Source organism: Stenella coeruleoalba (genome assembly GCF_951394435.1).
Source record: "Stenella coeruleoalba genome assembly, chromosome: 9".
Taxonomy (NCBI): Eukaryota; Metazoa; Chordata; class Mammalia; order Artiodactyla; family Delphinidae; genus Stenella; species Stenella coeruleoalba.
This window is the reverse complement of record NC_137155.1, coordinates 76106713-76133311: the sequence shown is the minus strand read 5'-3', so window position 1 is coordinate 76133311 and position 26599 is coordinate 76106713. Positions and strand designations below refer to the sequence as shown.

Sequence of the window (26599 nt, the reverse complement as noted above, 5' to 3'; positions counted from 1 at the left end):
CCCCACCCCCCAAACCATGATCAGTTTAAGTAAGAGCAGCACAGTTCTTACCGGCCTATCTTATAGAGAGCATATTTTAAATAAAGTGTTAATTACTGGCCATATTTTATCATAACCTTTATAATACACTGAAATTTTAACTCACGTCTCAGACTACAGAGAATAAATAGGAAATGAGTTTGTCTGTCAAATTATGTTGTCTTATCCTGCCAAATTATTTTGTATTATACAAACTGCCCCTGTCATAATATTTATAACACCCTGTATCAGCAGAATGGCCCAATACCAAGGGGCGAGAACGGTTTTTGCTGGTCCAACAACAGGGGCACGCACTGCGGATGTGAAATACAGTTACGTCAACCGCACCAGCAAATGCGGGATTATCAAATGCCCGGAGCAGCACTTTTGGAAAGGAGAGCTCCTCATGACTCCTACAAGTTTGAGGGTCTATTTTTAGTGGAAGAATACATTTAACCTGGCTATCACTACAACAACTGAACTTAAGACTTGCGGGTCTGCTGCGGAGAATTTAGGAAAGAATGAGTGTTACTGGATGTTGACACTCTGAACCCCGAGTCACTTCCCTTCTCTCCCTTCTTCCTGAGAGATCTGCAGAGTAGCCCCTCAGAAATCACTTCACTGGACTACACGAACGTTGCTTTATAACCGAACACATTATTTTTATTGGAAGGACTTCAAAATCTGAAGCCTCTATGCCGCCTTAGGATAGAGTGTCGTAATAAACTAGTTGGCGGGTTAGATGCAGCCATGTAAGGAATCAAAAATCTAGATTTGGATTCTCGCTCTGCCACTCGCGTGCTTCATCCAATGGGGAGAGTGATGTAATCTCCCCGCATCAGAGTTTTCTCATACGTATAGTTGAAGTAGCGAATCCTACTTCATGAGATTGTATGGTGAAATTAAATCAGTTTTCTATATGAAAGTGTCCAACACAGCATCCCACCAATAAACGATGTCAAATATATACAAGTAAAATTGAATAAAAATCTATATCATATTGTAACTGCTTTTATATTAGGAATTCTGTAAGTTTTTCAATTAATATAGTTTGGTCTCTATAATAAAAAGCCTTTCTACAGTAAACTATATGCTGCTATATACCCTGATACATATTTTTCTCTGTAGGGTTTATCATCTTTTAAGGCAAAAATATGATTTCTTTATTATGTTTATTGTCTGTTTCCCCACACCATAAAAGAAGGTAAATGAAAGCATATACTTTTGTCTGTTTTGTTCACTTTTGTTTCCCCAGCCTAAGAACAGTCCTTGGCACATAATAAATATTCTTTGAATGAATGAATACAAACATCTTTTTTTGCAATATGTAAAAGTCTTTTTTATAAATACTACCATGGAAGATTGGGATAGAAAGTGGTGAAAATCTGTTTTAAGAAATTTGTTTCAAATGCAAAATTGATAGCTAGTGGGAAGCAGCCACATAGCACAGGGAGATCAGCTCAGTGCTTTGTGACCACCTAGAGGGGTGGGATAGGGAGGGTGGGAGGAGACGCAAGAGGGAGGAGATAGGCGGATATATGTATATTTATGGCTGATTCACTTTGTTATAAAGCAGAAACTAACACAACATTGTAGAGCAATTATACTCCAATAAAGATGTTAAAAAAAATAAAAATAAAGCAATTTGTTTCAGTAGAATAGTGGCAAGAATGACAAAAATAGAGTCAAATATTTGAGCAAAGTAATGAACTTACAGTTAAAAAAAAATTCAATAAAGAGCTATATTATAAAGGCACTATATTTCTCAGTTACTATTAACAAGTCTTTACCAAGACTTACCACAAAAGCAAGAAATACAGCTCTTGAAAATATAGTAGAGATGAGAAATAAAACTTGCCTTTTTTCCATACGACAGAAAGATTTTTTTCTGGATTTATTAAAGTAGCCACGTATTTATGACACTTTTTGATGCTCAAACACAAATCACATAGTAGACCTCGTATGTGTGTCTTATACAACTAAAAGTCAAGTTGCCATGCTGTCTAGATTTTTGGCATTTTAGAAATATTATAGTCTATCATAGTGAATTACGTTTTAATTTTTCCACTACGAGACTAGAGAATTTTTTTCCATTGGCAAGATGTACACTTATTTTAGAGAATTCAAGGAATAAAATGGATGGAGTTTTCCAGGATGCATACCCTATACATTTTCTACTTAAACACTATTTATAATTGTAGGGCAGTTTAAGAACTGCAGGTTCCCTGGGTATGCAAACAGAGCCTCGGAGAATGTTCCCTACTTAAATGAACATATAATGACCCGCGGCCTCCATCTCACAGCTGACTCAGCTGAACCTTGAGCCCATCATGGAACGATCACACATTTCTCAGAACTACTCCATGACCACTGAGCACCCTCTGAATGTACCCCCAAACTGTACTTTGGGGCTATCCCAACACCCAACATCCAATGTACGGCAAATTTACCCATCTGTGGCTCTATGTAAGTTCTAAACAAAAGCAATAAAGTTTCAATATTAAAGAGCGTCCACAATGTAGCTTTGATGACATAGCTATTGCCAAACCTCATCTTCACCTATTCCTCAATCTAATTTTCCCTTTGACACTCTTCACAATTTATAGTTACAGATTGCTTGTATACTGTCTGCCCTTCCTACAAGTCTGTATGTTTCATGAGGGCCTAGACTTGTCTGCTTTGGTCATCGTTGTACACACAGCCTACTGCCAGGTTCTAAATAAGAGTGAATGGGAGGATGAATGAGCAAATGAATAAACGCTAAATGCAAACTATGAGTTCATTACTTGCAAATATATGCATGCCCTTTCATTATTTTACTCACTGTCAGGTAAAAAAATCCACTAGAAAGTCTCCGTGGAGGCTTCGACATCCACATCTCAAGTCATAAGATATCCATGACCTCTTCATCCCTAATGACTCTCTCCTCCACTTCACTTCAACCACCCACTCCAATGGCCAAATCTTGCTTGATCTTTGTGGTCCCCCGAACAGTCCCATCTCTGAAATTATAAAATGTGATACTCCATTCTCTGATCACATTCATTTATTTCCAGATCTTCTCAGTTATTCCTAATACATCAGTTCTTCAACCACTGGTCTTTCCCCCTAATGCCAACTTTCTGCTAGCCTCCTTTCACCTTCCTTCTCTGCATCTCAGATTCCAGGATCCAATACTCCCTACCCGGTACCTTAAATTCCCTTGCTCCACTGTACGTGCATCACAGTCATATGGCAAAACCTCAAGCATGGACGAGCTGGAGACACAGCATTAAATAAGACAGGCAAGTCTCTGCCCTCACAGAGGTGACAGCCCATCAAGGAAAGCAGACATAAACATCTAGTTATAATAAATGATGACATGCCAGGTAAACCGGGAAGAAGAGGATACTGTGAAAACTCTGATCTGAGAGAGCCGAGGAAGATCTCTGCAACCCGCCTGACCTGCCCCTGGGCTGGGGTGCTGAGAGCTGCTGAAGAAAAGGGCTCAGTTGGACAGATCCTGGTTGGCAAAGCCAATGCAGTCCTCACACTCCCCAGACCATCCCACTATGCTTCCTGGGTCAATTCTCTCTCACATTCTCCAAAGTGACAAACTTTCCCACTCTCCAGCTACCTCCTTATTTCTACAGATAACAGCCTCCTCCTGACAGAGGAAAGTAGCCATCTTAGAAGGAAACACACTGAGTTACACTACGTCTGTTTCGGCAAACCTATAGCCTATCAGCACAACCAGCATTTCCTCTTTTCTTCTGATTTCCAGAGAAGAAACCTGTCCACTTCTTATCGATGGTCAATCACTCTGCTTATTCTCCAGACTCCAGACTCCCCCTCCCTCCATGGGACGGGACCTGCACCAGTGGGAGGGAGCTGGGAAGGAGGAAAGGTTTTCAACACACTAGGAAGCCCCTTCGCGGGCGGAGACTGCGGGTGGCGGAGGGGGAAAGCTTCGGAGCCCCGGAGGAGAGCACAGCAACAGGGGTGCGGAGGGCAAAGCGGAGAGATTCCCGCAAAGAGGATCAGGGCCGACCGGCACTCACCAGCCCGAGAGGCTTGTCTGCTCACCTGCCAGGGCGGGCGGGTCTGGGAGTTGAGGCTCGGGCTTCGGTCGGAGCGCAGGGAGAGGACTGGCGGCGTGAACACAGCCTGCAGGGGATTAGTGCGCCACGGCTAGCCGGGAAGGAGTCCGGGGAAAAGTCTGGACCTGCCGAAGAGGCAAGAGACTTTTTCTTCCCTCTTTGTTTCCTGGTGCGCGAGGAGAGGGGATTAAGAGCGCTGCTTAAAGGAGCTCCAGAGACGGGCGCGAGCCGCGGCTAACAGCGCGGACCCCAGAGACGGGCATGAGATGCTAAGGCTGCTGCTGCCGCCACCAAGAAGCCTGTGTGCGAGCACAGGTCACTATCCACACCCCCCTTCCGGGGAGCTTGTGCAGCCCGCCGCTGCCAGGGTCCCGGGATCCAAGGACAACTTCCCCGGGAGAACGCACGGCGCGCCTCAGGCTGGTGCAACGTCACGCAGGCCTCTGCGGCCGCAGACACGCCCCACACTACGTGCCCCTCCCTCCCCACGGCCTGAGTGAGCCAGAGCCTCCGAATCAGCGGCTCCTTTAACCCTGTCCTGTCTGAGCGAAGAACAGATGCGCCCTCCGGTGACCTACATGCAGAGGCGGGGCCGAATCCAAAGACGAGACCCTGGGAGCTGTGAGAACAAAGAGAAAGGGAAACACCTCCCAGCAGCCTCAGAAGCAGCGGATTAAAGCTCCACAATCAACTTGATGTACCCTGCATCTGTGGAATACATGAATAGAAAACGAATCATCCCAAATTGAGGAGGTGGACTTTGAGAGCAAGATTTATGATTTTTTCCCCTTCTCCTCTTTTTGTGAGTGTGTATGTGTATGCTTCTGTGTGAGATTTTGTCTGTATAGCTTTGCTTCCACCATTTGTCCTAGGGTTCTATCCGTCCTTTTTTTTTAAATGTTTTTTCTTAATAATTATTTTTCTATTTTAATAACTTTATTATATTTTATCTTATTTTATTTTACTTTATCTTCTTTCTTTCTTTCTTTTTCCCTTCCTTCCCTCCTCCCTCCCGCCCTTCCTCCTTTCTTTCTTTCTTTCTTTCTTCCTCTACTAATTCTTTCTTTCTACTTTTTCTCCCTGTTGTTCTGAGCCGTGTGGATGAAAGGCTCTTGGTGCTTCAACCAGGAGTCAGTGCTGTGCCTCTGAGGTGAGAGTGCCGACTTCAGGACACTGGTCCACAAGAGACCTCCCAGCTCCACATAATATCAAACGGCGAAAATCTCCCAGAGATCTCCATCTCAACACCAGCACCCAGCTTCACTCAACGACCAGCAAGCTACAGTGCTGGACACCCTATGCCAAACAACTAGCAAGACAGGAACACAACCCCAGCCATTAGCAGAGAGGCTGCCTAAAATCATAATAAGTCCACAGACACCCCAAAACACACCACCAGACGTGGACCTGCCCACCAGAAAGACAAGATGGTGCTCATCCACCAGAACACAAGCACTAGTCCCCTCCACCAGGAAGCCTACACAACCCACTGAACCAACCTTAGCCACTGGGGACAGACACCAAAAACAACGAGAACTACGAACCTGCAGACTGCAAAAAGGAGACCCCAAACACAGTAAGATAAGCAAAATGAGAAGACAGAAAAACACACAGCAGATGAAGGAGCAAGATAAAAACCCACCAGACCTAACAAATGAAGAGGAAATAGGCAGTCTGCCTGAAAAAGAATTCAGAATAATGGTAGTAAAGATGATCCAAAATCTTGGAAATAGAATAGACAAAATGCAAGACTCAGTTAACAAGGACCTAGAAGAACTAAAGATGAAACAAGCAACGATGAACAACACAATAAATGAAATTAAAAATACTCTAGATGGGATCAGTAGCAGAATAACTGAGGCAGAAGAACAGATAAGTGACCTGGAAGATAAAGTAGTGGAAATAAGTACTGCAGAGCAGAATAAAGAAAAAAGAATGAAAAGAACTGAGGACAGTCTCAGAGACCTCTGGGACAACAGTAAACGCACCAACATTCGAATTATAGGGGTTCCAGAAGAAGAAGAGAAAAAGAAAGGGACTGAGAAAATATTTGAAGAGATTATAGTTGAAAACTTCCCTAATATGGGAAAGGAAATAGTTAATCAAGTCCAGAAAGCACAGAGAGTCCCATACAACATAAATCCAAGCAGAAATACGCCAAGACACATATTAATCAAACTGTCAAAAATTAAATACAAAGAAAACATATTAAAAGCAGCAAGGGAAAAACAACAAATAACACACAAGGGAATCCCCATAAGGTTAACAGCTGATCTTTCAGCAGAAACTCTGCAAGCCAGAAGGGACTGGCAGGACATATTTAAAGTGATGAAGGAGAAAAACCTGCAACCAAGATTACTCTACCCAACAAGAATCTCATTCAGATTTGACGGAGAAATTAAAATCTTTACAGACAAGCAAAAGCTAAGAGAATTCAGCACCACAAAACCAGCTTTACAACAAATGCTAAAGGAACTTTTCTAGCCAGGAAACACAAGAGAAGGAAAAGACCTATAATAATGAACCCAAAACAATTAAGAAAATGGTAATAGGAACATACATATTGATAATTACCTTAAATTTAAATGGATTAAATGCTCCAACCAAAAGACCTAGACTGGCCTAAGACATAGACATAGACTGAAAGTGAGGGGATGGAAAAAGATATTCCATGCAAATGGAAACCAAAAGAAAGTTGGAGTAGCAATTCTCATATCAGACAAAATAGACTTTAAAATAAAGACTATTACAAGAGACAAAGAAGGACACTACATAATGATCAAGGGATCGATCCAAGAAGAAGATATAACAATTGTAAATATTTATGCACCCAACATACGAGCACCTCAATACATAAGGCAAAGACTAACAGCCATAAAAGGGGAAATCGACAGTAACACATTCATAGTAGGGGACTTTAACACCCCACTTTCACCAATGGACAGATCATCCAAAATGAAAATAAATAAGGAAACACAAGCTTTAAATGATACATTAAACAAGATGGACTTAATTGATATTTATAGGACATTCCATCCAAAAACAACAGAATACACATTTTTCTCAAGTGCTCATGGAACATTCTCCAGGATAGATCATATCTTGGGTCACAAATCAAGTCTTGGTAAATTTAGGAAAATTGAAATTGTATCAAGTATCTTTCCGACCACAACGCTGTGAGACTAGATATCAATTACAGGAAAAGATCAGTAAAAAATACAAACACTTGGAGGCTAAACAATACACTACTTAATAACGAAGTGATCACTGAAGAAATCAAAGAGGAAATTAAAAAATACCTAGAAACAAATGACAATGGAGAGACGACGACCCAAAATCTATGGGATGCAGCAAAAGCAGTTCTAAGAGGGAAGTTTATAGCAATACAATCCTACCTTAAGAAACAGGAAACATCTCGAATAAACAACCTAACCTTGCACCTAAAGCAATTAGAGAAAGAAGAACAAAAAAACCCCAAAGTTAGCAGAAGGAAAGAAATCATAAAAATCAGATCAGAAAGAAATGAAGGAAACAATAGCAAAGATCAATAAAACTAAGAGCTGGTTCTTTGAGAAGATAAACAAAATTGATAAACCATTAGACAGACTCATCAAGAGAAAAAGGGAGAAGACTCAAATCAATAGAATTAGAAATGAAAAAGAGGAAGTAACAACTGACACTGCAGAAACACAAAAGATCATAGGAGATTACTACAAGCAACTCTATACCAATAAAACGGACAACCTGGAAGAAATGGACAAATTCTCAGAAATGCACAACCTGCCAAGACTGAATCAGGAAGAAATAGAAAAGATGAACAGACCAATCACAAGCACTGAAATTGAAACTGATTAAAAATCTTCCAACAAACAAAAGACCAGGACCAGATGGCCAGGACCAGGCGAATTCTATCAAACATTTAGAGAAAAGCTAACACCTATCCTTCTCAAACTCTTCCAAAATATAGCACAGGGAGGAACACTCCCAAACTCATTCTACAAAGCCACCATCACCTTGATACCAAAACCAGACAAGAATGTCACAAAGAAAAACTACAGGCCAATATCACTGATGAACATAGATGCAAAAATCCTCAACAAAATACTAGCAAACAGAATCCAACAGCACGTTGAAAGGATCATACACCTTGATCAAGTGGGGTTTATTCCAGGAATGCAAGGATTCTTCAATATATGCAAATCAATCAACGGAATACACCATAGTAACAAATTGAAGGAGAAAAACCATATGATCATCTCGATAGATGCAGAGAAAGCTTTTGACAAAATTCAACACCCATTTATGATAAAAACCCTGCAGAAAGTAGGCATAGAGGGAACTTTCCTCAACATAATAAAGGCCATATATGACAAACCCACAGCCAACATCGTCCTCAATGGTGAAAAACTGAAAGCATTTCCACTAAGATCAGGAACAAGACAAGGTTGCCCACTCTCACCACTCTTATTCAACATAGTTTTGGAAGTTTTAGCCACAGCAATCAGAGAAGAAAAGGAAATAAAAGGAATCCAAATCGGAAAAGAAGAAGTAAAGCTGTCACTGTTTGCAGATGACATGATCCTATACATAGAGATTCCTAAGGATGCTACCAGAAAACTACTAGAGCTAATCAATGAATTTGGTAAGGTAGCAGGATACAAAATTAATGCACAGAAATCTCTTGCATTCCTATACACTAATGATGAAAAATCTGAAACTGAAATCAAGAAAATGCTCCCATTTACCATTGCAACAAAAAGAATAAAATATCTAGGAGTAAACCTACCTAAGGAAAGACCTATATGCAGAAAATTATAAGACACTGATGACAGAAATTAAAGATGATACAAATAGATGGAGAGATATACCATGTTCTTGGATTGGAAGAATCAACAGTGTGAAAATGACTCTACTACCCAAAGCAATCTACAGATTCAATACAATCCCTATCAAACTACCACTGGTATTTTTCACAGAACTAGAACAAAAAATTTCACAATTTGTATGGAAACACAAAAGACCCCGAATAGCCAAAGCAAACTTGAGAACGAAAAACGGAGCTGGAGGAATCAGGCTCCCTTACTTCAGACTATACTACAAAGCTACAGTATCAAGTATCAGTATACAAGTATCAAGACAGTATGGTACTGAAACAAAAACAGAAAGATAGATCAATGGAACAGGATAGAAAGCCCAGAGATAAACCCACGCACATATGGTCACCTTAACTTTGATAAAGAAGCCAGGAATGTACAGTGGAGAAAGGACAGCCTCTTCAATAAGTGGTGCTGGGAAAACTGGGCAAGTACATGTAAAAGTATGATATTAGATCACTCTCTAACACCATACACAAAAATAAGCTCAAAATGGATTAAAGACCTAAATGTAAGGGCAGAAACTATCAAACTCCTAGAGGAAAACATAGGCAGAACACTCTATGACATAAATCACAACAAGATGCTTTTTGACCCACCTCCTAGAGAAATGGAAATAAAAATAAACAAATGGGACCTAATGAAACTGCAAAGCTTTTGCACAGCAAAGGAAACCATAAACAAGACCAAAAGACAACCCTCAGAATGGGAGAAAATATTTGCAAATGAAGCAACTGACAAAGGCTTAATCTCCGAAATTTATAAGCAGCTCATGCAGCTCAATAACAAGAAAACAAACAACCCAATCCAAAAATGGTCAGAAGACCTAAATAGACATTTCTCCAAAGAAGATATACAAACTGCCAACAAACTCATGAAAGGATGCTCAACATCATTAATCATTAGAGAAATGCAAATCGAAACTACAATGAGATATCATCTCACACCAGTCAGAATGGCCATCATCAAAACATCTAGAAACAATAAATGCTGGAGAGGGTGTGGAGAAAAGGGAACCCTCTTACACTGTTGGTGGGAATGTAAATTGATACAGCCACTGTGGAGAACAGTATGGAGGTTCCTTAAAAAACTACAAATAGAACTACCATATGAGCCAGCAATCCCACTACTGGGCATATACCCTGAGAAAACCATAATTCAAAAAGAGTCATGTACCAAAATGTTCATTGTAGCTCTATTTATAATAGCCCGGAGATGGAAACAAACCTAAGTGTCCATAATCAGATGAATGGATAAAGAAGATGTGGCACTTATATACAATGGAATATTACTCAGCCATAAAAAGAAACGAAATTGAGCTATTTGTAATGAGGTGGATAGACCTAGAGTCTGTCATACAGAGTGAAGTAAGTCAGAAAGAGAAAGACAAATACCATATGCTAACACATATATATGGAATTTAAGGGAAAAAATGTCATGAAAAACCTAGGGGTAAGACAGGAATAAAGACACAGACCTACTAGAGAACGGACTTGAGGATATGGGGGGGGGGGAAGGGTAAGCTGTGACAAAGCGAGAGAGAGGCATGGACACTACCAAATGTAAGGTAGATAGCTAGTGGGAAGCAGCTGCATAGCACAGGGAGATCAGATTGGTGCTTTGTGACTGCCTGGAGGGGTGGGATAGGGAGGGTGGGAGGGATGGAGATGCAAGAGGGAAGAGATATGGGAACATACGTATATGTATAACTGATTCACTTTGTTATAAAGTAGAAACTAACACACCATTGTAAAGCAACTATACTCCAATAAAGATGTACAAAAAAAATATATATATATATATTTTGAACGCTTTCTATGTGTCAGGCATGGTTCTAGTCTCTGAGAAATACAATAGTGAAGAACCTGGATAAAGTTCTAGCTCTCACTGAGCTTACTTTTTAGTGGGAGGAGCAATAGACAATTAATGGTATCATGAAAGATAAGTTCCTGTAGAGATAAGATATCTGGTCAGGGCAAAGTGTCAAAGATGACCCAGAGGGCTTCCCTGGTGGCGCAGTGGTTGAGAGTCCGCCTGACGATGCAGGGGACACAGGTTCGTGCCCCAGTTGGGGAAGATCCCCATGCCGCGGAGCGGCTGGGCCCGTGAGCCATGGCCGCTGAGCCTGTGCGTCCGGAGCCTGTGCTCCGCAATGGGAGAGGCACAACAGTGAGAGGCCCACATACCGCAAAAAAAAAAAAAAAAAGATGACCCAGATGGTCATGCTGCTGTTGCTTGCATGTGTTATGAATGTTTTGTATGAAAGACAATGAGAGAAGAAAGATAATTCTTGGACAGAGAGAAAAGAAAAGAAGAGGTATTAAAACAGAAGTCCTTGAAGGTCAGCAGCAGAGGTGCTTTTTATTGTGAGTGGTAAATACGGTCAGGTAGGCAACAAGAAATAATTGGCAATGAAGATAAAAGTGGAGGTAATGCAACATGACTTATTATCTTGTTAAGTAGCTGGTAGGAAACCAAAACCTAGTTAGCAGTAGAGAATTTAAAAGCCAGGTCATGGAAGCAACCTAAATGCCCATCAACAGACAAATGGATAAAGAAGATGTGATACATATTTACAATGGAATATAACTCAGCCATAAAAAGGAATGAAATTGGGTCATTTGTAGAGACATGGATGGACCTAGAGACTGTCATACAGAGTGAAGTAAGTCAGAAAGAGGAAAACAAATATCATATATTAACACATATATGTGGAATCTAGAAAAATGGTACAGATGAACCGGTTTGCAAGGCAGAAATAGAGACACAGATGTAGAGAACAAACATATGGACACAAAGTGGGGAAAGCAGGGGGATGGGGGAGTGGGGGGATGAACTGGGAGATTGGGATTGACATGTATAAACTAATATGTATAAAATAAATAACTAATAAGAACCTGCTGTATATAAAATAAATACATAAATTTAAAAAAATAAATAAAATGAAGGTATAATTGCAAAAAAAAAAAAAGTTGGTCACTTTATACTGGTCTTTCTACCTAGGTACAACTTTGATGAACTTTGATGCTGTTTACAAAAAAACCATAGCAGGGAAGAGGTGGATGAGGAAAACTAGACTTACTAAGATAAAATGAGGATGTGTTCTTGGTTTTCTGGATGGATGGGTACCATGACAGAATTTCAGAAGACCAGACTTCTACTACCTAAATCAGAGGATTTCCTAAGAACTATATGTCATGGTTCCCACAATGCAGAAAATAAGTTTTGTTGTTTTTGGGTTTTTTTTTTTAAATGGAAGCATTCAGTGAGCTGGGTGACCATGCCACAAGAGGGAGACCTGAGATCTGTCTTAAGGAGGCATCTAATGGCACTGGGGGAACATTGGGCGGCAGAGTACTGCGAGGATAGGTCAGTGAGTAAACAGAAAGGGGGCAGGATCCAACCCTTAAAACAATGACCGCCATTGAGGATACGACATAAACTAGTTAGAACCAACTAGATCCAAGATGGTGGACAAGTCGACTTCCCTTGAGCCTCAATAGACGCTCATTGTAATACATCAGCTAAATGACACACCCACAGGCACCATGACAGCTCCGGGGCCAACCATAAAAGGCCAAAAAGTGGGCTGTGGCCCAATTCTTGGCAGTTTCCACCCCTTCCCCAAAATACTGTAGTTGAAATAATCCTCTCACTCATTAGCCTATGAAATAACCCACCCCTATAAAAACCGACAACCCCATACCCTGGGGCCTCTTGCCTTCCAAAATGGCCCACACTCTGTCTATGGAGCGTGTATCTCCCTGAATAAACCTTCATTCACTTTTCTCTGGCTCGCTCTTGAATCTTTTCCTGCACCAAGCGAAGAACCCACACTTGGCGGCTGTCCCAGGGACTTGCCTGAGTCCTGGGATGTGACGATCCCCTTGAGCCCCACCTTCCTTCCTGCAACAGAAGGAGAGGCAGCAACAGGACAGTCGCACCTCGCAGTGTGAGGGAGAGGTCAGGTACAGAGGATGAAAGCATTCCAGAAGTGGGGTGAAAAGTCCCAAAGAAAGGATGTGCTGTGAAGATCTTAAGTAAACAGAGAGAGAGTCTGTAAGCCTGACACATGAGAAGAAGAGAGGGGCACAAAAGAGGAAAACAGAAGAGAACAGCAGGACAGAGCCTGACCTGGCCATCCTAAGCTAGAAAATATTTAATGAGAGAAAACATCAAATTGCCTTAGTCCACTGGGAACATCTGAAACACTGAGACTTAAGAGATATAGTATGATTTTTGCTAATCAGAAGAGACTTCCCACTCCACCTATAAAGTACGAAGCATATAATCTGATGGTAAACCATGAGAATGCCTCGGCCATCTCTGTCTAGTGCCCTTCTCTCCCCTCCCAACTCAGAACCACACCGCGCCTTTCTAAGAGGGGTGCGCAGTATAGAGCCTGTGTAGCCAGAGGAAGGAGAAGAGGAGTGCCTGGAGAAGAGCAACTTTCAAGACAGGAAAAAAAAAAAGAAAAAAAGGCCACTTCTCAGCTCTTCAAACCCCGGCCAATGTACAGACAGGCTGGGCGTAGCTTCAATTGGGTGCAGCTCATTCCTTCCCCAGGCTGACCCGCACACAGAGCAGGAATCTTGGAGATAGTGAGAAACTGAAAACAAACCAAGAACACAAGAACAGGGGTTTCTCCTGGAGTCCCTATCTGGAGTCTGCTGCTGTGATTGCTTGCCTCCCCACGCCTGCAGCTGCTGACTGCCTATCTCACCCCCCTGAAGTGCTCATCTATCTCAAGCAACACGGAGGAGCTTAGATTGCCTCTCTGCTTCTCCCAAATTTTTGTTCCTCTTTTCTAGCTGTTTGGAAGGTCATAGTAAGCATCTTTTTCAGCTTCCTCTGGAGGCTGTTCCTCCAACGAATTCAAGACTCCTTTCCTTGAGGTGCCACCCACGATGCACAGCTGTGGGCCATCGGTTTACTATTTGCTCTAACTTTACAGACATAACAAAACCCAGCTGAGATTACAAAAACACAGGACTAGCTGGGAGATGGTGGTCATGATAACGTCCTTCGAGACATCTTTAAGAGTTAGATAAAGCTTTGAATGAGATCAGAAGAGAATGTAAATTACTTTTTCTTTTGGCACCGTTGATTTTACTTTCTATTTTGGATCAAGTGAAAACCACTCTAAGTGTCCCTCTTTTGCCTTTTCTCCTTCCTTCTGCTTTCCTCTTTCTCTACAGTTCTTTCCCATTCTCAGTCTTCTATTAATCCGACACTTAATCACATAGAGCTTCAGAGGAGGAAGACGTTATTTGCTTTCCATCCTCAAACCCTGATAGCGTTTGCTGGTCTTAGAGTAACAGCTCCCCAGCCCCCTGAATCTTATCACAGTGTCAGCAGTAGTTAAAGGACATCCGTAAAAATATAACAAAATATAAAGTCAACAATTCCTAATTATGAAATACCAAGCAGAGGACAAGGAGAGACCTTGTTCTTTTGAAAAATGTTAAAATAATAGCAAGTCTCTGTCCCCCATGCCAAAACAAGGAGTTAATTCTGCAATTCAACCTTAAAATAGAAGTCCATACAAAGGCAACGTAACAGAAAGGAAAGAACACTGGGGTCATTACAACAATATCAATACCTAAGCAGCATACAATCTACCAAACAGTTTAATGGATGCCAGAGACCCTGAATCTAAGTCAGAAGCTTTGCCAGCAACACCCCAAGGACTTCTGAATCCTGAGTTTCCATTCTACTTCCCACCCCACTCCCCCATTCATTGTCTACCGACACCACTTAAGCTCCACTAGGTGTACTTCCCTTTCCTCATCTGCAAATGAACATGAACCTCCCATCCTACTTTTCTCGCTGTTGTAAGGATCAAAGGAGACTCAAACAGTGAAATAAAATCTTTAGAAAATGTACAACCCCTCATAAATGTAAGGCGTATTTAAATATCTCTTAAAAAGTGATCACATTGGGACTTCCCTGGCGGTCCAGCGGTTAAGACTCTTGTGCTTTCACTGCAGGGGACACGGGTTTGGTCCCTGGTTGGGGAGCTAAGATCCCGTGGCCAAAAAAAAGCAATGGCATAAATATCACTTTAAAAATGATAGCATAGGGCTTCCCTGGTGGCGCAGTGGTTGGGAGTCCGCCTGCCGATGCAGGGGACACGGGTTTGTGCCCCGGTCTGGGAAGATCCTACATGCCGCGGAGCGGCTGGGCCCCGTGAGCCATGGCCGCTGAGCCTGCGCGTTCGGAGCCTACGGGAGAGGCCACAGCGGTGAGAGGCCCGCGTACCGCAAAAAAAAAAAAAAAAAAAATAGCATAAAAGTGATCTTGACAAATTAAAATATTTTAAATTGTTAAAAGATAAACTGAGGCATATTTAAAATTTTAAGAGTTCATTTGAGCAAAAACCCGTTCCAGTTGGACTGCACCAAACCTGAAGTGATTAGGAACATTCCGCCAACGGGAGCTGGGGAAAGACTTATATAGAGAAAGTATGGAAGCAGAGAAAGGAAATTATTGATGAGCTGTAGCCTAAAGCCTAGTTGGCTGTTTGAGACTGGTCATCCTTGGCGTTTTGATTTCGGAACCCTGAGCCATTCACAGAATTAGATTTTGGTTTGCCTACAGAGGCCCACACAGCCTCACAGCCACCTCGGTCTAATGGGCTCCTTGTTTAATTAATTTAACAGAATTAAGACCCTACAAACTTCAGTCAAATGATTTCATAAGGGTTCTGTCACAAGGAGAATATTAAAGGGCTGTGTTTATATATTAGGGGCATTAAAGCATTTAAAAATAATCAATGGATCACCATTTCTACTATTCTTCTCTGCTAAAAATCCAGTGTCAGAGCAAACATATCATTATGAAAATAAAATATGGCCACTGACACCATATACACAATGGACACACTTTTTAGATTTGGGTGCCAGATAAAAATTAGGCAGTATGTTCATTGCACAACTAAATATGATTTAATGTCCTATAAATAAATTCACAACCAGGATACAAAAAGCCCTTAGCAAGATTACATTCCCTCTTTGGGGCTTAGAAATACGGTCACCATTGTTTGCTCTTAGGACCTTCCATAGGACTTACCTATTAACTTTTACTCACTTCATTCTCCACTTTAATCCTATTCCCTTCTCTGCACTGTCCCTACTACAAGGCTTGCTGCACATCCTCCCACCACCCATCCTTCCCAGTTTATGATCTCGACTCTCCTCCTAGCCATGCAGTCCTCTCAGCACTTCACCAGTGCACACACTAAGACCCCAGGCGTCTGCATCAGGCCACCATGAAAAAACTTGTGGTGGCCAGCCAAGAATCTCTTCCAGCACCATGGCAAATATGCCCTCCCCTGGATAGAGAGTCCAGCCTAAATGAAACACCTGCTGGATGCAAAGATAGAATTCAGGCACTGAGATGGCGATTAAGATTCTCCATCCACTGTCGATCCAGTCACCACGTTCATACTCCCAGGAGAGGTTCCTAAGGCCACTTCAAGTGTCTAATATTGTCAATCCATGCAGATAGCATCCCCGGCTCTTTTCGTCTCCCCTCAGCACTCACATCCAAGTAGCAACCAGTTTATCTGGATTCTCCCCAGAAATCCAGGGTCCCCATGAATTGCACAGATGGTTAAGGATGGAAAGCCAACACACTCCATGCAGGTGGTCCTGCATCTCCAGGGCAGCAAAGGTCAGCTCCAGTTCTTGGGTGAATGAAAGGCTACAGGATAGAGGCACACATCTCACAAACCCAGAGGAACTCTGCCTCACCCTACCCACGTGGGGCTCAAAGTATTAAAAAGAATGGGGGAACGCGTGTTAAACATCTAGACACCAAAGTCTGCAGAAAGGAAACATCCTGCCTTATATCAAACGTGTAGACCAAGTCTCCTTAAGTGCACATCTATGCCTTGGCACACACTTTTTGCTTGCTTACTCTGAGCACCCTTGTTCACTCAGAGTGAACAGAGTGGCTGTTCACACTCTATGGTCTCCTCATCTTGTCCCTTCAGCTCCCTGGCCAGTACCAATACACAAGCTTGAGGACGACCCTGGGTAACTCTCCTCCCAGCCTGACTGAGCCCTGAGAGCCCTCTTCTCTGTGCTTCCCCGTTAGAAGACTCCACCCAGTCCACCCTGATCCTCTTCGCATTGCCAGATGCTGTACCATCACACCACCACCTCATAACACAACCTCACGTATTCCTGCCAAAATCTTAGAGCTCTCCAAATTACACACCCATTCTAGAATGTTTAAGTATTTCATGGCCAACTTTTTGCTTTAAAAATCAAAAATTGGCAGGAAATGACAATATCCAGTAATACCACAACATAAGCACTATCTTTAGAGGAAGGAATAAGACATCATCTAATACTGTTATCAAATTTTCAACTCCCTAAACTCTATAATCCTTTCCGTAAGGGATTGCAGAATACCATTTTTTTTTTTTTTTTCTGTGACTGGCTAGAAAAGTAAGTTCTCTTGCTAGAAGTCCAGTTTATTTTTAAAGGGTCCACCAGATGATCTCATAGGTCAGGCCTAAAGAAGAAAGCACCTCTTCAAACACAACAGATTGCTTTGGTTTTCTCAGGAAAGCAGGAGGTAAGGACATCTTATAAATGGAGAAGGACCTGGATGAACCCGGTGAAGATCAGTGTTTAAGAACCCAATTGAAAGCCCAAAAGAAGAATTTAAGGACTGCTGGCCACCACAGGAAGTCCTGTACTGGACACACAGCGTGAATTATACGAGTTCCCATTCATCCATTCATTCAACGTTTTATGTGCCAGGCATTGTATAAACTTGATCCCTGCCCTGATGTAACTGCCAGTAATTTATTAGAAGGTTTTGTGTAAATGCTAGATTTCTCAGGGAGTGGTTGCATTATTGCAAGTACTTGGTTACTTTGTTCAGGGTTTTGCTAAGAATTGTGCTTAAGATCATGTGCACATCTTTGGATGATGAGACATCCTCCCATTTATATCACAGAGAAGGGCTCCTTTTAAAGTGTTGTTATTTTATATTAAAAGCAGGAGACAATTCTAGCTTCTTGAGGTTTCTATTTCTGACAGAAGATATTTTCACAAATACATTTTCTCTGCTCTACAGCAAACAAGTGTGTTTAAAGCAGACATAGTATTACTTTAACCATTGTTTCTTTAAAAGAAAAGTAATCAGCTTACCTCTTTTTGCCTCTATACTCCCCCATGAAAAAGAAAATTAACTGCTCCAAATCTATCTGCTCTAAAAATAGCTTATGTATAGCGCTAAAATACATGGATAAATAGGGTTAGCTTATGTGTAGGAAGCTTCAGATGTGTTATTAATTTTCACTATTTACTCGGAAAAAATAATTAATAATAAATGGAGGAGTGAGGAAAAACCCATTTGAAATCACTTCTGCCCTCTGGGTGTGTCCAGTAGGGAAGGTTTACTGCTCAGTATGAAAATCGACTTTCTGGCTGATACTTTGCTAAAGTCAGGCAGTTCCTGCCTGCCACATAAAAGTTAATTTCCTGTTCCATTTTTCCTGAGGCATCTGTGCACTTTGGCTAAATTAATGCTAGATTTTCCACTAGGAAAGAAGCAGGTTTAAGGCTGAAACTATTGGAATGCTATTATACTTCCTATCACTTGTTAAAGAAACAGTGAAACTCAACTGTGACAGTGCCAATTTGGACTCCTAGTGGCATTTTCAAAAATAACTATAACCTGACATCTGTATAGCACACTATACTATAAGTTTTTAAAGAGAAGAAGGAGTATTCCTGGTACTCACAGTTATGCTGTATATATGTACTCTTCTCCCTCAGAGGCGCCAAGTGCAATGAGAATATTTTCATGGCCTTATTCTTTGGGACGTGTTAAATTAATTGAACAAGTAGGCCTGTAGACTGAGGTGGCTGTAATGCCAGTGGTCTATATAAGCAAATCAAAGTGGAGGTTTTGAAACTGACACTTAAGGACAACCAATGACAAGCAGCAAAGGAGGCTTTAAGTTGTGGCCAATCGATAATTGCCTTGCTCTGCTTCCTTCCACCTTTTCTCCGTAAAAGTCTCTCCCTGGGCTCGTGCCCTCGGAGCGTTCCTAGCCACTTCAGGTTTGGTGCTGCCCAGTTGGAATCTACTTTTGCTCAAATAAAGTCTTAAAATTTCCAATGTGCCTCAGTTTACCTTTTAACAAATGTGACAATGCTTAGTCGCCTGCCTTTTATAATCTCCATGTTTTCCAAAGCATTCTGCCTAATTCGTGCCTAACTTGATCCCATATCATCCCTGTAACAGGCATTCCCACCCACATGCCGCAGTCCGCGAAAATGAACCCCAAAGGGTCACTTGTCCATGGTCACTCAACTTTTCAGCATCAGTTCCGGGTCCCCATCTGTGTGTGTTCTCTTTTGCCTGGAGACTGTGAGTGGGGCGCAACAAGATCTGCCTCAGATACACAGACTTTTAACAGGTGGTTCAGGAGGTTTCCAGAAGTCTACACCACCAGCCCGACACCATCCACTTTTTCTTATTGCAAAACCGACGAGAAACACCAGGATCCTGGAGCAATATTACTATTTAAATAAATTCTCCTTTCTTCCCATAGATTAGTCATTGTCATCAGGCTTTTTCCCTTGCCTGACTCTCCCATCCTGAACTGGCCACTCTTCCCCAGATGTCTCTCTTAGTCATAGTCAGAATGGCAGCAGATACCGGGTTCTTTTTGTCAAGATCAGCTGTGAGGTATGTTATAAGATATTGGCTATATTGGCTATAAAAAGAATTAAAATATCAAAATTTGTAATAATTTACACTTTATAAATCAGGGAACACGTGCTGCATGCCCACTACTTGCAGGCAAACACTTTCTTGAGTGGGAGAAGAAGGAAGTATTGTGCACAGCCCTGGAAAACCAGTGCAATGTGCCTGCGTTTGACTGCACTGAGAGTGTCAAAAAGAAAAGTGACAGACGGTTAGTATAGGACACACCGCTTTACACACCTGCCTAAGCAAAATATAACGAAGAAAGCACATAGGCTGAGGATCAAAAATATGTACTATACGTGCATTATTGAAACAAATATAAGCCCTTTAAAGGGCTTGTTTTTGTGGTCAGAGCTTAAACCCAGCTTCTCAGGGGCAAGAAGGACACCATAATTTATTGAACACCAACTCTGGTCAGCCACCATGCTTACTGTTTTCAAACATATAATCAGTTTTCACAAGTAAGGCTTAGTTAGCTTCATTTTTCCAACGAGAAAATTGAGAGTTTAGAAGTCCAGGTAAAATTTGTCTATGTGCTATAGCTAGTAAATGACACATCTGGAATTTGAACCAATGTGTAAGAAAGCCCATGTTTGTTCCACAACATTCTGATGCTCTATTAGACTGCTTATTCCGTATACTAAACAGGTTTGGGGTTAGAAGCCTTGCTGGGGATGGTCAGGTCTGTTCTCCCCATCAATATGCAGAGTCTCAGAGCCTCCCCCTTAAAGAGTTCTTCTGATTGGGTTGCAGTACAAGCAAACTGGTGGGGGGTTCTGTTCAGAGTCCCCAAGTAAGGATTAGTGAAACCAATGCAGTTCCATTTCAGAACACGTTGATAGGACCCATTCTGCACTTTCAAATTCATGTGCTCTTTTTAATTATTACTTTGGTTCATCTATTAAGTACCCAAAGCCTCTATTAGTGAATTTAATTGAAAGTTGAATAAATTTTTTTCATTAAGATCCTTATATATAAACAAGACTCAATCAAGACGTCTTCTATCATTATATTCCTTTTTTAACCCTGTGCCTGATAACCAAGATATTTTGGTTTGCATTTTGAACAAGTCTTTGTAAAGTACAAAGGTTGACAAAAGACTTTTACCTTGCAGATTTCCAACTTTGGTATAGTTTCTGTTAGAGAACATAAATCCTATTTTAGAACATGAGCTCATCGTTTTAGTGAGAATGGCTCCCTAGAAAAAATATCCAGTGGAAACCAAACAGAAAAGTAAAACCAAAACATTTTTTCACCCCAAAGGCCACAGACTCCAAGTTGATAATAGGAAGCACTTTTTATAATGTCAGTGTATCCAGTGGTTTCCATCTCAGAGGGTTTATCTTATGAGAGTTTCCAATTCCATTAGAACAAGAAACAGAATTGCTTACAGAGAGAAAGGCAGAGGCTGTTGCCACTATTGTGCAAAAAAAAACACAAGAGAGAATGACACCTATAAACTGATTAATTCCTCGGTTCAAAGGAAATGTAACATAACTTGCTTAAATATGAGCTTCATCAAGACTTCATTAAAGTTTGTCTAATGTAAGCAAATTCGAATTTGTATAAAATTCTCTCAGTATGAACAATTTTTCATCCATGTGCATATTTCACTGTAAAAATTTAACATAGCTCTAATCAACTATCTCAGAGAGAGACTGGTTCAAGATGGCGGAGTAGAAGGATGTATGCTTACCCCCTATTGTAAGAGCACCGGAATCACAATTAACTGCTAAACAATCATCGACAAGAAGACACTGGAACTCACCAAAAAAGATACCCCACATCCAAAGACAAAGGAGAAGCCACAGTGAGACAGTAGGAGGAACGCAATCACGATAAAATCAAATCCCATAACCACTGGGTGGGAAACTCACAAACTGGAGAACAATTATATCACGGAAGTCCACCTACTGGAGTGAAGGTTCTGAGCCCCACGTCAGGCATCCCAACCTGTGCGTCGGCAATGGGAGCAGGAATTCCCAGAGAATCGGACTTTGAAGCCTAGCAGGATTTGATTGCAGGACTTAGACGGACTGAGGGAAACAGAGACTGCACAAAATAGTGTGTGAATCAGGACCAAGGGGAAAGGAGCAGTGACCTCATAGGAGACCGAACCAGACCTACTGCTAGTGCTGGAGGGTCTCCTGCAGCAGCAGAAGGTGGCTGTGGCTCACTGCGGGGACAAGGACACTGGCAGCAGAAGTTCCAGGAAGTACTCCTTGGCATGAGCCCTCTCAGAGTCCGCTATTAGCCACACCAAAGACCCAGTAGCCTCCGGTGCTGGGTCACCTCAGGCCAAACAACCAACAGGGAGGGAACTCAGTCCCACCCATGAGCAGACAAGTGGATTAAAGTTTTACTGAGCTCTGCCAACCAGAGCAACACCCAGCTCTACCCACCAGCAGTCCCTCCCATCAGGAAACTTACGCAAGCTTCTTACATAGTCTCATCCACCAGAGGGCAGACAGCAGAAGCAAGAAGAACTACAAGCCTGCAGCCTGTGGAACGAAAACCACATTCACAGAAAGATACAAAAAATGAAAAGGCAGAGGACTACATACCAGATGAAGGAACAAGATAAAACCCCAGCAAAACAATTAAATGAAGTGGAGATAGGCAACCTTCCAGAAAAAGAATTCAGAATAATGATAGTGAGGATGATCCAGGACCTTGGAAAAAGAATAGAGGCAAAGATCGAGAAGAAGCAAGAAAGGTTTAACAAAGACCTAGAAGAATTAAAGAACAAAAAAACAGAGATGAACAATACAATAACTGAAATGAAAAATACACTAGACAGAATCAACAGCAGAATAACTGAAGCAGAAGAATGGATAAGTGACCTGGAAGACAGAATGGTGGAATTCACTGCCACGGAACAGAATAAGAAAAAAGAATGAAAAGAAATGAAGACAGCCTAAGAGACCTCTGGGACACCATTAAATGCACCAACATTCACATTATAGGGGTCCCAGAAGGAGAAGAGAGAGAGAAAGGATCCGAGAAAATATTTGAAGAGATTATAGTCAAAAACTTCCCTAACATGGTAAAGGAAATAGCCACTCAAGTCCAGGAAGCGCAAAGAGTCCCAGGCAGGAAAAACGCAAGGAGAAACATGCCGAGACACACAGCAATCAAATTGACAAAAATTGAAGACAAAGGAAAATTATTAAAAGCAATAAGGGAAAAACAACAAATAACACACACAGGAACTCCCCCATAAGGTTAAAAGCTGATTTCTCAACAGAAACTCTATAAGCCAGAAGGGAGTGGCATGATATACTTAAAGTGATGAAAGGGAAGAACCTACAACCAAGATTACTCTACCTGGCAAGGATCTCATTCAGATTCGATGGAGAAATCAAAAGCTTTACAGACAAGCAAAAACTAAGAGAATTCAGCACCACCAAACCAGCTCTACAACAAATGCTAAAGGAAATTCTCTAAGTGGGAGACACAAGAGAAGAAAAGGACCTACAAAAACAACCCAAAACAATTAAGAAAACAGTCTTAGGAACACACATATCGATAATTACCTTAAACATGAATGGATTAAATGCTCCAAACAAAAGACACAGGCTTGCTGAATGGATACAAAAACAAGACCCACACATATGCTGTCTACAAGAGACCAACTTCAGACCTAGGGACACATACAGACTGAAAGTGAGGGGTTGGGAAAAGATACTCCATGCAAATGGAAAGCAAAAGAAAGCTGGAGTAGCAATATTCCTATCAGATAAAATAGACTTTAAAATAAAGAATGTTACAAGAGACAAGGAAGGACATTACATAAGGATCAAGGGATCAATCTAAGAAGAAGATATAATAATTATAAATATATATGCACCCAACATAGGAGCACCTCAATACATAAGGCAACTGCTAACAGCTCTAAAACAGGAAATCGACAGTAACACAATAATAGTGGGGGGACTTTAACACCTCACTTACACCAATGGACAGATCATCCAAAATGAAAATAAATAAGGAAAGAGAAGCTTTAAATGACACAATAGACCAGATAGATTTAATTCATATTTATAGGACATTCCATCCAAAAACAGCAGATTACACTTGCTTCTCAAATGTGCACGGAACATTCTCCAGGATAGATCACATCTTGGGTCACAAATCAAGCCTCAGTAAATTTAAGAAAATTGAAATCATATCAAGCATCTTTTCTGACCACAATGCTATGAGATTAGAAATGAATCACAGGGAAAACTATGTTAAAAAAAAAAAAACACATGGAGGCTAAACAATATGTTACTAAATAACCAAGAGATCACTGAAGAAATCAAAGAGGAAATCAAAAAATATCTTGAGACAAAGGACAATGAAAACATGATGATCCAAAACCTATGGGATGCAGCAAGAGCAGTTCTAAGAGGGAAGTTTATAGCTATACAAGCCTACCTCAAGAAACAAGAAAAATATCAAATAAACAATCTAAGCTTACACCTAAAGGAACTAGAGAAAGAAGAACAAACAAAACCCAAAGTTAGTAGAAGGAAAGAAATCATAAAGATCAGAGCAGAAATAAATGAAATAGAAACAAAGAAAACAATAGCAAAAATCACTAAAACTAAAAGCTGGTTCTTTGAGAAGATAAGCAAAATTGATAAACCTTTAGCCAAACTCATCAAGAAAAAGAGGGAGAGGACTAAAATCAATGACATTAGAAATGAAAAAAGATAAGTTACAACAGACACTGCAGAAATACAAAGCATCCTAAGAGACTACTACAAGCAACTCTATGCCAATAAAAGGGACAACCGGGAAGAAATGGACAAATTCTTAGACTGGTATAACCTTCCAAACCTGAACCAGGAAGAAATAGAAAATATGAACAGAGCAATCACAAGTAATGAAATTGAAACTGGGATTAAAAATCTTCCAACAAACAAAGGCCCAGGTCCAGATGGCTTCACAGGTGAAGTCTGTCAAACATTTAGAGAAGAGCTAACACCCAACCTTCTCAAACTCTTCCAAAAAATTGAAGAGGAAGGAACACTCCCAAACTCATTCTATGAGGCCACCGTAAGCCTGATACCAAAACCAGACAAAGATACTACAAAAGAAGAAAATTACAGAACAATATCAGTGATGAATATAGATGCAAAAATCATCAAGAGAATACTAGCAGACAGAATCCAACAACACACTGAAAGGATCATACACCATGATCAAATGGGATTTATCCCAGGGATGCAAGGATTCTTCAATATATGCAAATCAATCAATGTGATACACCATATTAACAAACTGAAGGAGAAAAACCATATGACCATCTCAATAGATGCAGAAAAAGCTTTTGACAAAATTCAACACCCATTTACAACTTTCTCCAGAAAGTGGGCATAGAGGGTAACTACCTCAACATAATAAAGGCCATATATGAAAAACCCACAGCCAACATCATTCTCAATGGTGAAAAATTGAAAGCATTTCCTCTAAGATCAGCAACAAGACAAGGATGTCCACTCTTGCCACTATTACTCAACATAGTATTGCAAGTCCTAGCCATGGCAATCAGAGAAGAAAAAGAAATAAAAGGAATACAAATTGGAAAAGAAGACGTAAAACTGTCACTGTTTGCAGATGACATGATACTATACACAGAGAATCCTCAAGATGCCACCAGAAAACTACTAGAGTTAATCATTGAATCTGGTAAAGTTTCAGGATACAAAATTAATGCACAGAAATCTCTTGCATTCCTAGACACTAACAACGAAAGATCAGAAAGAGAAATTAAAAAAACAATCCCATTCACCATTGCAACAAAAAGAATAAAATACCTAGGAATAAATCTACCTAAGGAGGTAAAAGACCTGTACTCAGAAAACTGTAAGACATTGATGAAAGAAATCAAAGATGACACAAACAGATGGAGAGATATATCATGTTCTTCGACTGGAAGAATCAACATTTTGAAAATGACTATACTACCCAAAGCAACCTACAGATTCAATGCAATCCCCATCAAATTACCAAGGGCATTTTTTACAGAACTAGAACAAAAAAATCTTAAAATTTGTATGGAGACACAAAAGACCCCAAATAGCCAAAGCAATCTTGAGGGAAGAAAACAGAGCTGGAGAAATTAGACTCCCTGACTTCAGACTGTACTACAAAGCTACAGTAATCACAACAATATGGTACTGGCACAAAAACAGAAATATAGATCAATGGAACAGGATCGAAAGCCCGGAGATAAACCCAGGCACCTATGGTCAACTAATCTATGACAAAAGAGGCAAGGATATACAATGGAAAAAAGAGAGTCTCTTCAATAAGGGGTGCTGGGAAAACTGGACAGCTTCATTTAAAAGAATGAAATTAGAACACTCCCTAACACCATACACAAAAATAAACTCAAAATGGATTAAAGACCTAAATGTAAGACCAGACACTATAAAACTCTTAGAGGAAAACACAGGAAGAACACTCTTTGACATAATCAAAGCAAGATCTTTTTGACCCACCTCCTATAGTAACGGAAATAAAAATAAACATAAACAAATGGGACTAATGAAACTTGAAAGCTTTTGCACAGCAAAGGAAACCATAAACAAGACCAAAAGACAACCCTCAGAATGGGAGAAAATATTTGTAAACGAATCAACGGACAAAGGATTAATCTCCAAAATATATAAACAGCTCATGCAGCTCAATAACAAAAAAACAAACAACCCAATCAAAAAATGAGCAGAAAACCTAAACAGATATTTCTCCAAAGAAGACATACAGATGGCCAAGAGGCACATGAAAAGCTGCTCAACATCACTAATTATTAGAGAAATGCAAATCAAAACTACAATGAGGTACCACCTCACACCAGTTAGAATGGGCATCATCAGAAAATCTATAAACAGCAAATGCTGG

The 26599-nt window shown here is 40.8% G+C and overlaps 1 protein-coding gene across 4 annotated transcripts in view; it reads right to left on the bottom strand.

Moving 5' to 3' along the window:
• CPED1 (cadherin like and PC-esterase domain containing 1) overlaps positions 1 to 26599 on the bottom strand; it is a 301524-nt gene that overhangs the window by 266628 nt on the left and 8297 nt on the right. Inside the window, exon 1 of one of the 4 annotated variants that reach the window (XM_079932382.1) lies at positions 4084 to 4107. The exons of the other annotated variants lie outside the window; for them this stretch is intronic. The gene's annotated coding sequence lies outside the window, so the exon portion shown is untranslated. Of the gene's footprint in view, positions 1 to 4083; positions 4108 to 26599 lie in introns of those variants that run through there. 4 annotated transcript variants of the gene reach the window in all.